The 12,184-nt window shown below is 38.0% G+C and overlaps 1 long non-coding RNA gene across 1 annotated transcript; it reads left to right on the top strand.

The window, feature by feature from the left end:
- The first annotated feature begins 215 nt into the window (after positions 1-215).
- LOC137490106 (uncharacterized) lies at positions 216-11,969 on the top strand. The gene is made up of 3 exons (XR_015480447.1): positions 216-252; positions 11,399-11,646; positions 11,723-11,969. It is a non-coding gene; the product is annotated as an uncharacterized LOC137490106 (long non-coding RNA).
- Positions 11,970-12,184: the final 215 nt, after the last annotated feature.

Raw genomic sequence — 12,184 nt, 5'->3', positions numbered from 1 at the left:
TTTTATATCTAACAAATACATAATGTTTTTAAAAGGGTCCAAGAGAACTTGTGCTGTTCTGCGACTGAGACTGAGAATGAACAAAATGCGGTCAACTTCAGGTCAAAAATGTGTCAAAGTACAGTGATTAGCTGATTATTCTAACTATACTGATTATTGATTCTTCTCACTGTATCTGTCCTTTTTTCACAGCAGTTTAGTCCAGGTTGGGTTTGTGATCTTTAACTGATGATAAAAGGATTTCCAGAGCAGGTGAGTAGCATAAGTTATCATATAGCAACAAAACTCAATCGAAACTAATCCACCTTTTTGAGCAAAAAAACTGAGTGTTTCCCTTCAACTAAATGTGAACATATCTGAGTTAAAAACCCAAGCTAGCTTTGTGGAACAGGCCTTGGCTTGGTTAAGATATTCAGAAATCTGTTTACATGGTATATTTTTTACTGTGTATTGTTTTACTCGCATTAAAGTCTGCATAACTGGAAGCCACAACCATTTTTTTTTCACATTGTGATGCAGTTCCTTGAGAAATGGGATATTAAATGAATAAACAGTGAGCGTGGCTTGTTTTTTTTTTTCTACTGCAAGCTTATTAGATCTAGTAAAGTACATATTTCAATCATGAAGATCTGCAAAACATGGTTTGGGGAGAGTTACTACAATCTAACAGACTCCTCCTGCTCACCATTTCTGTGTTGTTGTCAAAACTGACAGTTGGAGGGGCGTGGTTAAGTATGTTAGCCACGCCCATGACCTCAGACTGACATCATCTGAGAATTTACCTGATGATAAAAAAACGTGTGGATATTCATATATCAAGCAATTATTTTCTTAATGACATGCACAGATGAATCGTTCACCACAAAACTAGCAATAAGAGCTAACAAAAGCAATATAGTTAGTTTGGATTTCATGCAGACTTTAAAGGGCACATAGTTTACTATGGAAGGTAAATCCTGCCAATTTTAAATGTCGATGTAATTTGCAGATGATCCCTAACACTGCGTGGATGAATGTCTGGCGAATATGAAACCTAAAACCAACTTTACCGAGCTGACTTAGCTGTCTTTCGAAGATTTTAGTACTAACAAGTTAACGTCACAAGACCTAATTCAGTATACTATACGACTTCATCACAAGGCCTACCGCACTTACGCTGCAGTTTCTCTGCCCACCGAGGAAGCCCGCGACTCCTGCTGCGGGACGGAAGTTTGACGTTTGATTCTCCTGTGTCCCCTGTTCCTCTTGCTGTACCAATGCAGCAGCTGCTTCACGTAAAAGCTGACTAACAGTTTTTTGCCATTTTACTTCTGTTATACTGTATTTACTCTAGTAACTCACGCTGTCCCATCCATCAAAACCGTGCTTCTGCCCCCGGGCTCCGTGTGTGAAAGCACTCGACGTCACTTGAATACGCCCCTCCCACTGATTAGCATAGGCTTTGCATACAGCTTTAAGTTGAAAATGAAATCGAAAATGAAAACTGAAATGAAAAAGTGTCAATAAAATAAAAAGCTTAAAGGGCACATAGTTTACCCCTTTTTTATGATTTAATATTAATATTCTGGTTGTTCTGAGTGTGCCAGTTTAGGTTCAGTTCAACACACAGTTCAGATGTTTTTATTATAGTGTGTTAAAAAGTGTCATGTTGGGGGTGTGTACACAGTTTGCTGTTTAGGGGCGTGTTGCTTCACAGTTTCGGCTTCCCGCCCAACCTAACAAGGGGGCGGAGCCAAGAGCTCCTACGCCCTGTGTTTGCAACAGACAGGCTGACAGACAGAGAGAGAGAGAGAGAAGCTAAGCTAAGCTAGGATGAGCATGCAGCCGTACATGTACGAGTCGGACACAGACCAAGCAGAGAGTACAAAATCATTTGTGTCTTTGTATAGTCTCGGTGTAAAAGTGCCAAGCCGCTGACCCGAAGCTCCACCGCGTACACGCCGACAGAAACCTACGGCCAGAACTCCGAAATGCACGGCGCCACGCAAAAGGTACAAGCAATAAATCTGATTACAACGATAATGTGGAGAATATTGATCTTTTTTTGAGCAAAATGAGCTTTTCATAAAAAAATAGAGCACTGGTGTTCCTTTAATGATATCGCTTTGACTCACACGCTGAAAATGGCGGGCGTGCAACAAGAAACTGAGGATATGATCGTGACGCAAGCCTTTCAATCAATATTGGTGGGCGGGGGGACCGCACTCCTACGTAAAGTTGCTGTCGGTCTGAAAACCGCTCCAATTAGTCCACCGTTTTTTTGTTGTTAAATTTAAAAAAAAAAGGACTGTGTGTGTTTATATCACCCCGATATGACAGTCTATACACTATACTTACACACATGTCTGTCCAAACAGCTTGAAAAGTAGATTTTTCACCATAGGTGCCCTTTAAATTTACATTTTAATTTGAACTGTGTCACTATTATAGCGTGAACATTAATAACACGCTTTGTAAAAATTGTGTTTGCATTTTATTTTTCAGTTTGGCTTTTTATTTTAATATTGGCAGTCTTGACGTGGAAATGCAGTGAAAATGAAATGTTAAATTGGCAACTTCATCTAAATTATCAGTTTGACAGGGACGATGTGTTGTCAAAGTGAAAATGAAAATGAAATAGTTTCATTTAGTTTTCAATTTTGGCAGATATTTTGCAAACAGAGTTTTAAAATGGAATTGTTAATCCGATTTTTATTTCCAATGTTTATTTGATTAATTTAAAATTGGCAGGATTTACCTTCCATAGTTTACCCCTTTTTTATGATTTATTATTAATATTATGGTTCTTCTGAGTGTGCCAGTTTAGATTCAGTTCAACACACAGTTCAGATGTTTTTATTATAGTGTGTTCAAAAGTGTTATGTTGGGGGCGTGTACACAGCTCGCTGTTTTAGGGGCGTGTTGCTTCACATGTAAATTAGTTTCGGCTTCCCGCCCAAGGTAACAAGGGGGTGGCGCCAAGAGCTCCTACGCTCTGTGTTTGCGACAGGCAGACAGTGAGAAGCTAAGTTAGGATACATGTACGACTCGGACACAGACCAAGCAGAGAGTATTTCTGTACTCTCTATTGATCTTATTCTAAAATGCGGAAGTGCGCCTGTTTTCGCGATTGTCTTAGAACTTATGATTCAGTCACCTATGGGAGAAATGACTAGGAATAATAAACGGCAGAAAATAGTCAAACTACTTGCTCTACAAACAAATGTTTGCATGACTACACAGACCAAGTAGAATAATATAATAAGAAAATATCAAATTGCAACATCAAGCAGCGTAATCGTAGCAGTTTTTAACGTCAAAAAATGAATGGAAGTGAATGTGACCGGAAGTCGCGTGACAAAAAGATTCAAATGGCAGCGCCCGCTCGTCGGCGGAGTATAAGGTGAATACTGTGTCTCTGTATAGTTTTACAGCCAACTGTGTGCTAGTTTCAAGTGCCGAGCCTGTACACTGAGACTAATAACCACGCACACTGAATTAACTTTGAATTACTGGACTTTGACTCTCAGTGGCGTGGCAGAAACATGAAGTGTCCTAAATTGTCGCGCCATGCAGCGCCATGCATTCCAGAACTCCAAACACAGGCCTCCACCAGGGCAAACACAACGACCCAGCCACCAACCCGAAGAGCCCGAAGCTGCACCTAAGATCTCAGGGAGCTTCTGTGTTTGTGAGAAATGCAAACGGCTGCAGTTTAAGGTAGACGCAATGAAAAGTACACGTTTGCAAACCTACCAAAAGGTACAAACAATAATTTTGACTAGAGCGATAATGTGGAGAATATTGATCTTGTGTTGAGCCCAATGAGCCTTACATCTAAAAATAGAGCAAGTGTGTTCCTTTAGTGATATTGTTTTGACTCACACGCTGAAAATGGCGGACGTGAAACGACAAACTAAGGATATGGGGACGCGCCTGTCAATCAATATTGGTAGGCGGGGGGACTTCACTCCTAAGTCAAGTTGCGGTCGCTCTGAAAACCACTTCAATTGGTCCACCGTTTTTATGTTGTTAAATTGAAAAAAAAAGACTCTGTGTGTTCATATCAGCCCAATATGATGGTCTATACACTATACTTACACACGTCTGTCCAAACAGCTTGAAAAGTAGATTTTTTTTTTTACCATAGGTGCCCTTTAAATTCAGAAAATTGGTCTACATGTAAATATATATGGACTGATAACTTGCTTAATGGGTTTGCATATTACAGAAACACATATATAGGGATACAGTGTAAATGACAGCTAATATCAAACTTCTAGACAGACTAAAGTCCTGTGCACAACGAGACGTTTTTTGCTTGTGTTTTCCGTCGACGTTTACCGCCTCGTGACTAAATAAAGGACGTCAATGTAATCGTGCACACCAACGCGCAAAAGCATCATTTTTAAAAAAACGCCTCATGCTCGTTTTTTTGTTTTGACGCGCGACGTCAAAACCTTCTCCACCAATCAGATCGGCATCAGATCGTGCTGAAGTTACCGTAAACAGCACTTGGAGGTGCTCAAGCGCAAAACTGTCAATGCGAGCGCACATTGAAGAAGATGCCCAGAGGCGATATGAACGTGGAGCTGCTTATTGCACTGATAAACAATAATCATTTCTTCATCGCTAGAGCTGGAGCTGCTGCTTGAACCATCCATGCTTGTTCGAGTCACCAGTAACTTTAACAAAAAGCGTGTGACTGTGAACTTCCGCTCCTCCACTTCTTCTGTGTTATTACCGGGTGTCAGAAGCTTATAGTTGTGCAGCGCCATCTAACGTCAAAAGAGTGATTTAGCATACTCGTCTGCTTGACGCCAGTGAAAAGCGCTTGGGTTTAAACACTGAAAAACGTCTCGAAAACGCGGCCGATAAACACAAACAAAAAACGTCCCGGTGTGTACGAGCCTTTATGTGTTTAATTGTCATCTAAATAACATCACGCTGCAACACAATCAAAGTGATTCTCCCTCATGCATTGTGATTTAGCAGTGAAATGTGCGAGGGGGCTGTGTTTTTGGTGTGATTCACCCACACACACACACACACACACACACACACACACACACACTTTTTGACGCTCTGATGTTGGAGGATGGCGTCAGCTCAACATTTGCACACTGCAAAAATCTCTGTCCTTGAGGGATCAGAACTGCTTTCGCTCCCTTGATCTCTGTTTTGCTCTCTCCGTCCCCTCGCCCGCCTCCTCTAGTGTCCAGATCGCTGACATTTAGACAGAAATGGTAATTGATTCATGGTGGTGAAGACTGCGAAATGCTCCTCCGGTTTGGCAGGCCGTCCGCGGCGGGGTTTCTGGAGATGCTTTCACACGCTCTGCTTATTAGACGTGTTTGTTGCTATTGCTCACACATTGGGGTGGTGGTGATTCGGACAAACTTCTAGCCCCAGATAATAAACTTCAGCACGGAATTGGTCTTGTTTTTCAGATCCCGCAGGCTTGACTTCACAGAGAGCCATTTCTGAATGAAGTTGCATCATTTTCAATGGTTAGGACCAGTGGTGTTGTGAAAGGGGGGGGGGCTTTGGGGGCCTGTTCCACAAAGCTAGCTTGGGTTTTTAACTCGGGTATGTTCACATTTAGTTTAAGGGAAACACTGATTTTTGTGATGTATTGTCAAAAGCCTCTGATCTTTTAGAATATGTTGCACTTAAATAAAAATAGGTTGTATAACGTTTATTTTGTTATCTAACTACTTAAAATTACCACATGCATCACACTCATTCCACTTAACGCAGTGTTTGTGTCGAGTAAGTAAACGGTCAGCTGTTCAGCAGTACCTGTTTATACCGGCAGGTGGGAGTGGCACTGTTGTCACATGGTGTTAAAAAATCCCGCCACTGCACTGTCATCATTCATTCATTAGGTGCGTTCGACTTCATGCAGCGCTGCGCAGATCGATCGAAATCTGTCTTAAAGCGGTGCATGCTGGTTAGAAATCTTGTCCGGATTGATGCTGCGCCGACGCCACGTGACTGTCAAATGTGGCATCAAAGTACCGCGACAGCGCTTTGAGATCAGACGCCAAACTTAGACCGTGCAGCTTCTGAAGAGCGACTGCAGGAGCTCTGATGACGACACCGATATTACACGATTGGCCAAGTTCACCACATGACAACAAACACGTGTATTTCGGGTTTATAATTGGACAAATTCCGATTCAAAAGTTTCAAAACAAACAATTCACTTTTCATACCCTCTCTATCTTGCACACATCTTGTTTATTAAAAGACTACCAATATTTTACTGCAGTGATCATCTTTTGTTAAATAATCTGGTTATAAAGGCTGGCTTGTTTGCACAGGTTTATTTTCAACTTTTTTTATACAGACTATTTTCTGCATCCAGCTCCAAGAACGATTAAAATTAGATATTTTAGTGAATAACCTAAATATGAACTCAAATAAGTCTTACAGACTTGAAATAAAATAATCATCATCATTGATCCAGACACCGTAAAGCTTTCATAACCAATAAGGTTAAAGAACTATTTTATCAAATAATTATAAAATGATTTACATGATTATATTATAAATATGTATTTTAGATATTTTATTTCCTGTCTAGCCGTTTATATCTGCTCTTTCTGGGAAACATCTGCTTAAAGTGTAGCTCACTTATTTTATCTTTTGTTTAATCTTTTTGGATTAAAGTGCTTTTTTTGAAAATGCTTTCATTATCCAAAATAATCTCATTTATTAAGACTTAATCAAAACACCTTGTTTTGCGTTTTACATCTATAAATGTACATAAATGTAAACCTCCTTATAGCATTTTCAAACAAAAAGTATTAGCCTAATGAGTGATGTTTAAACTCCTAGAATTTGTGCTTATTGCTTTGGATTTAATAGATCTGTTTGTTTTTATGTTTATATTACACTCTCATTTCCCCTTATTTCTCTCATGCATTTGTTATATATTTTATATATTCGTAATTTACCCTTATTGTTAAAAAGGAACTATAGTTTGTAGAGACTGTGTTCTGTTTTATTTGTAAATGTTCTGTTGTTATAGATATAAATAAATAAATAAAAAATTATGATGGCGCCATGTAATGCACCAACTTCGAGTCTCGAAGTGTCCAGCTGTCCGGCTTGACGGCACCGTTTTCAACTCCGCCCCCGCCTGCGCTCGGCTAATCTCGTTGATCACCGGCTGCAGCTGTGCTTCATGTCGAACGCACCTATTATTTTGAGGAGCTGAAGCTGATGAGGTAATAATAATACAACTGTTTCGCCAAACTGAATAGTTCTACCCACTGATGAAGCTTAGTATTTGTTTTCACAGTATAAAATGTGTGCAGTTTTGGTGAAAAAAATTAACTGTAATCAATAAAATGTGCGTCATATCAATTTAAATACATGAGAATTAGTCAGAAAAACGTAAACTGTAGCTTTCTAGATATGATATAGACGGGGCTTTACATTAACACCTGCCAAATGTGGGCAGATTTCAGCGGTGGCGGGTAGGACGTACACTCCCACTAGCTACATTGTTTGAAAATATTTTTTTCCAGATAATAATTTTTAAAAGCAGGGTTCAACAATAAGGATGGTCCAATATACATGCAAAGGCGATCTTAGAATTGAGAAGCAACACGACTGACAAAAATAATTGTGTTTGCAACTTTGCGCGAACAAGCAGGTGAATACCGAATGAGAGGATAATCACTCGTGCTAACAGCTAAGGTGATGCGCGCGACTATTTATAACGTGTACGCGCTCCCATTTCCTTGCGTGAAGCAACTGTGCCTGGAAACACAACTGATGCGATCGTTTCTCTTTCAAATAGACTAGACAAAAAGTTATGAACATCCACTCACAGTCTTGCTGCTTTCATGATTTAAAGAGTTGACTTATTGTAAGCAGCGCCAGTTGCTTTCGCTTTAACCATCTTTTTGAGCAGAATATTAATGGGTCTTTTACCTGCCTTTTTTTAATAAGGTTTAATTATATATTTTTTTGCAATAACATTGCTTAAATGGAAGGTTAACTCTCCATTTATGTGTAGTTTACTGGTGATTTGGGACATTTAGCCAGGACAGATTACTGTGCATATGTTTTGTTAAATAAAAAAGTACAGTATACAGCTACATTTAAAATTTGTGGCTAAGAAATAATTAATTGTTTGGTGTGGTCAGAAATAAATTTGGTTAATCCTTCATTTTGAGCTCTGAAAAGTTATGTGAAATAAAAACTAATTGTAATACTATGAAACCATGACCCATTTGCTCATGATTATGGAGCTCATACATGACACACAAAAAGTGAAATGAATGAGAAGGCATGTGTAGATAACACAAAATCTAAATCAAGTCATTTTAGCATGTCAAAGTCATATTTATGTATATAAAATATATTTTCCCAACAATAAAATTGTGGCTAATGAAAATGGTAAGTGGCTGTTTGAATAATGTTTAATGATGAAATTTGAGTAATGTTTGAAAACTACTAGCCACAGCGGCTGATGATCAAAAAAGTTAATGTCAAGCCCTGGATATAGATATCTAGACATATTTATAGATATGATAAAGCCAGTCACATCTGTTTCTGTAATAGTTAACTCACAGCGAGTTCATGTATCTAGCATGTTATAATATAGCTATATTCTACTGTAACATGCTATGTCAGATAGCATTGAATTATAAATCGACTTTTTTATAAAAATAAAAGAAATTTGAAGTAAACATATTTCTAGCATATAGATCTTTATTTTTTTGTACTATTTTTGATACATTTGTTATTATATGAAAAACAGTAGCCTATTGAATATCAATATTTTGCAAGGTATCCGCTTGTTAAGTGATGAAGTATGTAATATTGTTTCCGGGTCCAAGTCGCTATTCATTTGAGAGGAGAAATCATTCGTTTATGATCACGTTTTATTCATATCACACATTAAAGTTAATTTTACATAAAATCATAGTGTACACAACAATCTCTGGGCTTGCTGCATAACAAATGCCAAAAATGTAACAATTAAAAAAAAAATGAATCACTTTCTGACATCGGATATTAGGCATGGACATATATACTGCGATCGAGATTTTCGAAAGTATTAAATCGCTTTATAAATGTTTATTATAACCATTTCATGAGTCTCCCCATTCAATTGAATAGAGCGCTTGGACCCGGAAGCCGCTTCGCGTGACGTCACACTTAACAAGCGGATTGAATTTAGAAATTTGGACTTCTTTGGGGCTAAGCCTTGATCCTAGCAACGCCCCTGGTTGGGACCTCATTGGTTCATTCATTTTTCTTTAGCTTAGTCGCTGATTTATCAAGGGTCGCCACAGCGGAATGAACCGCCAACTATTCCGGCATATTTTTTTATGCAGCAGTAATTTAAGAGCCGCTATTTTACGGTTTATTTCTGGCACCCTAGCTTTTATACAGTGTAGATATGTCAATTTTTAAATAGTTGATTTTATTCCAGCCAAACTAAAAATAATATGACTTTCTCCAGAATAAAATGATAAAAAGCAAAAAAGTGAAAACAGAACAACTTTGTTCAGTTTGTTCATCACTTGGGAAATATTTGAATAATAATTAAAAAGTTTCACAGGAGGTCGAATATTTTTGCTCTCAACTGCATGCATGAAATACCCAGACAATATGCATTGGAAAAATTTACTTTTTTGTCTTCCAAAAGAAAGAAATAATTCCGTACTTGCCTGAAACTGAAGTTGTCAGCAATTTCAGTCTTCAATTCCTACCCTAACCTGTGTAGGTTTCTAACAAGTGAGCGTAATGCCAGTCTGTGGTCTTAATTGGCTGCTTTTGAACAGAGTCAGCTTCGGCCCTCAAATGCTTCAGTTACAGCTGAGAATAGAAGAGTTTGGTTTGTGCTGTCAGTATTACAACATGTCAAGAAGATGCGCCTTCTGCTGTGAAGGCTAATCAACTTTGTTTCACTTTCAATGCATGAGAACTCATTCATTCAGATTAACACAGGCGCCATCATTACTGCTCATATCACCGTTTGTTTACAAGTGCTGAGGAGCAGCTGAAATTAAGATTTGTGCTTGGATATGCAAGTTTTTTTTTGTGAACTTTTTTTTTTTTGCTCAAGTATTTTTCTTATTTTTTTTGTGCTGAAAGTCAGTAGTTTGTTTTTGTGGTGTTTGAGTTTGTTCATGGCTAATAACCTTTAGCAGTGGCAGTAAACAAAAGATGTTTTTTTCCCCTCCTCTTCTGCTATATAGAGTTGAAGTTGAATTATTCGCCCTCCTGTCAATTTCTTTTTCAAATATTTCCCAAGTGATGTTTAACAGAGCAATACGTTTTTCACAGTATTTCCTATAATATATATATTTTTTCCTCAGAAAAAAAAAAATCGTATTTGTTTTATTTAATCTAGAATAAAAGCAGTTTTATTTATTTCTTTAAAACCTTTTAAGGTCAATATTATTAGCCCCCTTAGGCTATTTTTTGATAGTCTGCAGAACAAATCATTATGATGCAATGACTTGCCTAATTATTAACCTAGTTAAGCCTTTAAATGTCACTTTAAGCTGTATAGAAATGTCTTAAAAAAATATCTAGTCAAATAATATGAACTGTCATCATGGCAAAGATAACATAAATCAGTTATTAGAAATTAGGGTCCCACTTTATATTAAGTGTCCTTAACTACTATGCACTTACATCAAAAAAACAAATACAATATACTTACTGTGTTTATAATGTATTTGAGAACACTTGAGAACACTTTTGAGTTGGGATAGGGGTTGGGTTATGGACAGGTTTGGTGGCATGTGTAGGTTTAAGGGTGGGTTAAGGTGTAAGGGATGGTCAACAGTGTATTTACAAATTTTATAACAAAAGTTAATTACAGATGTAATTACATACATGTATTAAATCAAGCCTAAGTACACAGTAAATTTACATGTATTTACACAATAAGTATATTGTAACAAACTATTAATTCCTGTGTAAGTACATATTAGTTAAGGCCACTTAATATAAAGTGGGACCGAAATGAGTTATTGAAACTGTTATGTTTAGAAATGTGTTGAAAAAAAAACTTCTTTCCGTTAAACAAAAATTGGGGGAAAAAATAACAAAGGGAGGCTAATAATTCTGACTTACACTCTAACTCACTATCAATTGAAATGCTTTATTGTTGCACGCTGCAGGTATTATATCTTGTTTTGTGTAAAAGACAGAAAGTCAAACAACTGAAGGTTGAGTGAATGACATATTTATAACATGGTAAAAACGAATGGTGAGGGTGTATATCCAATATACGACTTGCTATTGTATTTATTGCACACTGCAGGTATTATACAGTACAGCCTGTAGTACTCCAGTCAGAGTCACTCTATCATGTTGAAAGATAAGAGGCATTTCTGAAGCTGTTCTAGTGTCAGTTTCCATTGCAGGCTTTCTATTGCAGCAATCTCCCGAGGGATGCCGGGTCAGAGAATCTCGATCTGCAGAGCTGCATTAAACGCCTTTGAATCCAGCACTGTGATCTTACTCCAGACCGCACGCTGCGTTTCTGAGCACTGATGAGCAGGAACGTGACGATAAGACCATGCTAATTCTCCCCCGTCTTATCTCATAAGGGCGCCGCGGTGGATTCGACTCATTGCTATAGGAGATACAAAGCAACATGTGTCCACATTTGATCTCTCTACTGATGTAAGTGTGTGCATGCGTGATAAAACTGTACGGGCTACTGTACTGTATGCACTAATGCTAATTGAGTGTGTTTCAGGGTCGAGGAGGGACCACCGAAGCCTGGATTTGTATTCAGCTCGCAGCTCTGGTAGAGTCTTGGATGGGTTGAAGCTTAATTGGTTGCTTGCTTGTCATTTAACTGATGGTTTTTAATGATTTAAAAGTTCACTGGCGATTGCACCGGTTCCTCTGAGGACATCAGTCTGTGAAAGATTACACTGGAATAGAGTTTGGCCTAAATTGTTATGTTTTTGAAAGGTAAATAAAAGAATATACAAATATTACATAGGACTGAAAGGTATTGGGAAAGTGATATTGCGATCTTTCATTTTTCTGCATTAAATATAGTGATATGGTTTAAATAGCACTATTTGACTATTAAATTCCCAAGTCAGTTTGATGTGTCAAATGACCCTATTCCTATTGAAAAAACAAAAGTTGGATCCAAGATGGCCAGCTTCAAAATGGCCACCATGGTCACCACCCATCTTGAAAAGTT

The sequence above is a fragment of the Danio rerio genome, chromosome 3 (genome assembly GCF_052040795.2).
Source record: "Danio rerio strain M-AB ecotype USA chromosome 3, GRCz13ab, whole genome shotgun sequence".
In the NCBI taxonomy this organism is placed as follows: domain Eukaryota; kingdom Metazoa; phylum Chordata; class Actinopteri; order Cypriniformes; family Danionidae; genus Danio; species Danio rerio.
The sequence above is the reverse complement of the archived record's forward strand: the minus strand, read 5'-3'. Positions and strand labels throughout refer to the sequence as shown.